This window comes from Equus caballus, chromosome 16 (genome assembly GCF_041296265.1).
Source record: "Equus caballus isolate H_3958 breed thoroughbred chromosome 16, TB-T2T, whole genome shotgun sequence".
NCBI classification, from domain to species: domain Eukaryota; kingdom Metazoa; phylum Chordata; class Mammalia; order Perissodactyla; family Equidae; genus Equus; species Equus caballus.
Window position 1 is genome coordinate 11,340,099 of NC_091699.1, and position 5,082 is coordinate 11,345,180.

Genomic DNA, 5,082 nt, shown 5'->3' on the forward strand with positions numbered 1-5,082 from the left:
TCTGTGGGTCTCCATTCTGTTAATGTCATACTCAGGCTTTGCTGGACTTCCCTTGAAGGCGTCTTGTGTCTCTGCCTTTGGTGTTCTGTAGGAGGTACATCAGGCTAGAAGAGCTGTTTTATTTGTGGCTGTGGAGGAAGCAAAAACAGTGGCTCTCCCTAGGGAATTCAGTTGGCAGTTGCTGCCTGTATGATCCCTGTGTGGAATTCATGGGTACCATAGACAGATTTGTCCACCTGAAGGGACTGGAGGTAATCTGGCCCTGCCTCTCAATGGAGCAACGCTGTTCTCTCCAGCGGTGCCCTCGGCCTCTACCTGGAAATGCCAAGTTCTGATCAGCTGCCTTGGGGATAGGTGGACATCAATTCTTAGTGTTACCTGAGATTTAGTAGAAATGTCTCCTTGCATCTTCTCTCTTGTCCAGGTTTTCCCTTCTGGAACCTTCCAAGTTGAGTCCTTCCTATGAAAGCCTTGCAGATATCTCATGAAACTAGGATGTCTGAGTCCCTCATTCAGTTCCTTCTACAAATCCTTGAGAGTGTGATAAGCCACAGGCCCTGACAAAGGATCAGAAGTGGTCTCCCCCTGGTTGGGGTTGGGGTAGAGTCCAGTCAGCAAAGAGGAGGGCTAAGCGGAAGCAAGCAAGCACTGGGCCTGAACTGGGGCATTAAAGGTGAGCTCTTTACAAGGAGGAATGGGAAGGGGCTGGCCACAAGGAAGAAGTGGCTGTGGCTGAAGGCGGGGCAGCAAGAGTTGAGGGCAGAGGCGGGGGGGGCGGGGGGGGGGGGCGGAAACCAGACCAGGTAGGTTATGCTGGGAAAACTTACTGCTACACACAGAACACTTCTGCCGTCAGCCGTGTGGGTTTTCCACACCAAGCAGTCCCATTCTTTATGGACAGGAGATGCCCTGCGATCTCACTGAGCTCTGCCATGTTGGTTACCTGGAGTGAGCTCAGACCCTGCAGGTTAGGGGCTCAGTCACAGCACTGATCCTGCTTCAGACACCAGTCACAAGTAGAGGGTCCCCAGGGTCCCCAAACTTCCATCTGACTTGGCTACAAATCAGAGGTTCTTACGACCCCCCCTCAGCTTTGATAATTTGCTATCTGTCTCACACAACCCAGGGAAGCAGTTTACTGACTGTTACCGATTTGTTGCAGACAACATATTAACGGATCCAAAGGAACAGCCAGATAAAGAGAGACATGGGGTGTGGTCCAGAAGGGTCCCCAGCACAGGAGCTTCTGGCCCTAGGGAGTCACGCAGGCATGTGGAAGTGGCCTTGTTCACCAACCCGGAAGCTCTCCAAGCCCCTTTGGTTAGAGTTTTTATGGAGGCTTCGTTAGATGGGCACGATTGATTAAATCATTGACCATTGGTGATTAGCCCGACCTCTGACCCCCCTCCCCTCCCCAGAGGTCAGGGGCCAGGGCTGAAAGTTCCAACCCTCTAATCACATGGTTGGTTCTCCCTGCAAGCAACCCCCATCCTTAGGGGCTTTCCAAAGTCACCTCCTTAACCTCCCTCAAGTGTGGTTGAAAGGGGCTTGTTATGAATAACCATAGATGCTCTTGTCACCTTTGTTACTCCAGAGCTGTTTCAGGAGCTGGCGATAAAACCTAAATATTACAACAAAAGGTGCTCCTATGGCTCTTCCCACTTGGGAAAGTACAACGATTTTAGGATCTCTGGCCAGAAGCCAAGGATGGAGACCAAAGTATGTATTTATTATATCACCATATCACACAGGACAACTAGGGCCTTCACTCTGACTGTAGATGACCCGTGAGGGTCCTGAGCAGGAGAGTAACATGGTCTCCTGTATTTTGCAGGGAGGTCCTGTCTGGCCTCTGTGCTGGAGGGAGAAAGTGGAAGAGTTGAGTCGGAGGCTGTGGTGTGGTCTAGAGATGGTGGGAGTCTGGACGCGGGGGTTGGGGGAAAGTGGACATATTTTAGATGTACTCTGCAGGTAGATTAGACAAGATTTAGTGACAAGAAGTGGGAGAAAAAAGAATCACTGGATGATGACCAGGTTTCTGGCTTGAGAGACAGGTTGGTGTTTAGAGGGGAACCAGGAGCTTCATCTGAGTCATGTTGGCTAGAAATTCCCTTCTGACATCCAAGTAGAAACGGGAACTTTGCAGGCGGGGTTGAGTCTGGACAGCTGAGCAGAGGTTTGGGCGTGAGCGTATCATCTGACAGCTGTCACCGTGGGCTGGGTGTACTCACTCAGCAGAGTACACCGAGAGGAGTGGTGGCTGAAGGAGAAGAGTGCCCATCGTTTGAACCAGCAGAGGACAATTGGGTGTGGGCCAAAGGTGGGAGGAAAATTAGGGGAGGGGGCGTTTATGGAAGCCCCGAGAAGAAAAAGTTTCAGGAAGGTTGAGGACGGTTGGGGCCAATGCAGCTGACAGATCAGGTGAAATGACACACCTGTCCACAGTACTGTCTCTCACTGAATATAAGATGCCATCCATTATTACAATCACCATTACTTTATGTGCTGCTAAGACAAAAATGCTAAGACTTAGGATGACTAGATGCCATCAGCCATAAGACACCCCAGTTTAGAGATGTTGGAAAATTGTTTCAATAGTGCATGTTGAAATATGGTATTTGCGGTAACGGGGAGGTTAGTAGTGACCTTGATGAGCAGTGTCAGCGCAATGTGAGTGCAGTCAAGGGGAGGGAGGTACGGAAATAGACGCTGGGTATGTAGAAAAGTCTTGAGAAGTTTGGTTCTGAGAGAGAGCAGGGAAATGGGACAGCTGGCAAGGTGGGGAGGTTCCAGGGAAGGCTTTTCCTTTGGTATTAGGATTGGACAATTAAAGTTTTTACTCATGCAATAAGAGTTTATTTATGGACTAATCTGGAAGATAATTGTGAATGAAAAAATAAGTTCCCCAAAGATATGATATCATATACATAAAACTTTAAAATATACTGATACTACCTACTGTTTATGTGTATGTATGTTATAAAGATAGTATAAAATGTATGCCTGTATATTCTAGTGTTTTTTAATTTAAAAAGTGTTTATTGAGATATAATTTACATACCATATGATTTTAAATGTACAATTCAATGATTTTAGCATATTCTGAGTTGTGCAACCATCATCACAATCAATCCAGGAACATATTCATCACCCCCCCCAAAAAACCCATACCCCTTAACAGTCACTCCTCTTCCTTCCTCTGCCCTCAGAAACCACAAAGCTTCTCTCTATCTCTATAGATTCACCTAGTCTGGACATTTCAGATAAATGGGCTCGTACAATATGTGGTGTTTTGTGATGGCCTTCTTAGCATATTTTTGAAGCTTCATCTGTATTGTAGCATGTGTCAGTCCCTCGCTTCTTTTTATTGTTTAATAACATTCCATCGTGTGGATATGTAACATTTTATTTATCCACTCATCAGTTGATGAGCATTTAGGCTGTTTCCACCTTTTGACTATTATGAATAACGCTGCTGTAAACATTATTGTAATGGGTCTTTGTGTGAACATGTTTTCTGTTCTCTTGGATAGGTACCTAGGAGTGGAATTGCTGGGTCATACGGCAACTTCTGTTGAATCGTTTGAGAAACCACCATTTTCCAAAGCAGCTGCTCCATGTTGCATTCCCCTTACGAGTGCATGAGGGTTCTGATTTCTCCACCTCCTATGGAACACGTTATCTTTCTTTTTTATTTTAACCATCTTAGTGCCTGTGAAGTGGTGTCTCCTTGTAATTTTGATTTGCATTTCCCTGATTGCTAATGAGGTTAAGCATCTTTTCATGTGCTTATTCTCCATTTGTATATCTTCTTTGGAGAAATGTCTATTCAGATTTTTGCCCATTTTTTTAAATTGGGTTGTCTTCTTATTATTGAGTTATAAGAGTTCTGTGTATATTCTAGACATGAGTCCTTTATCAGATTTATGATTTGCAAATATTTTTTCCATTCTGTGGATTGTCTTCCCTTCCTTGATGGTATCTTCTGAAGCACAAAAGGCTTTAATTTTCTTGATCTCTAATTTATATATCTTTTGTTTTGTTGCTTGTGTTTTTGGTATCATCTCAGAAACCATTGCCTAATCCAAGATCATGAAGATATACTTTTATGTTTTTTTCTAACAGTTTTATAGTTTTAGCTCTTCCATTTAGGTCTTTGATCCATTTGTAGTTAATTTTTGTATATAGTGTGAGGTAGAGGTCCAAATTCCCTCTTTTGCATATGGCTATCTAGTTGTTCCAGCAGCATTTGTTGAAGTCTGTTCTTCCTCTGCTGAATTCCCTTGGCACTCTTGTCAAAAATCACTTGACCATAAATGTGAAGGTTTATTTCTGAACTCTTAATTTTACTCCAAGGATATGTCTATCTTTGTGCCAGTGCCAAATTTGCTTTTCTTTCTCAAGATTGTTTCAGCTATTCTGGATGCCTTGAATTTCCATCTGAATTTTAGAATCAGCTGGTCAGTTTCTGCAAAGAAGCCAGCAGGAATGATGATGAAGATTGTGTTGAATCTGTAGATCAGTTTGGGGACTACTGCTTTAACAATCTTAAGTCTTCTGCTCTGTGGAAATGGAATGTCTTTCCACTTATTGAGCTCTTCCTTAAGGTCTTTCAACAATGTTTGTAGTTTTCACAGTAAGCTTGATACTTTTTTTATTAGATTTATTCCTAAGTATTTTATACTTCTTGATGGTGTTGTAAATGGAATTGTTTTCTTAATTTCATTGCAATTTCTATCAGTTTCCTGTTACTGCCTTAACAAGTTACTACAAATTTAGTGACTTAAAATAACACAGATTTATTCTCTTACAGTTTTGGAGGTCCGAATTCTGAAATGGGTCTCACTGGGCTAAAATCAAGGTGTCATGAGGGCTGCCTTCCTCCTGGAGGCTCCAGGGGAAAGTTTATTGCCTCGCCTTTTCCAGTTTCTAGAGGTCACCTGCATTCCTTGGCTCATGGTTCCCTCCTCCATCTTCAGAGCCAGCAACTGCGTCACTCTGAGCTCTGCTTCCATAGTCACAGCTCCTTGCACTCTGACCCCACTTCCTCCCTCTTTCAGTTGTAAGGACCCTTGTGATCAC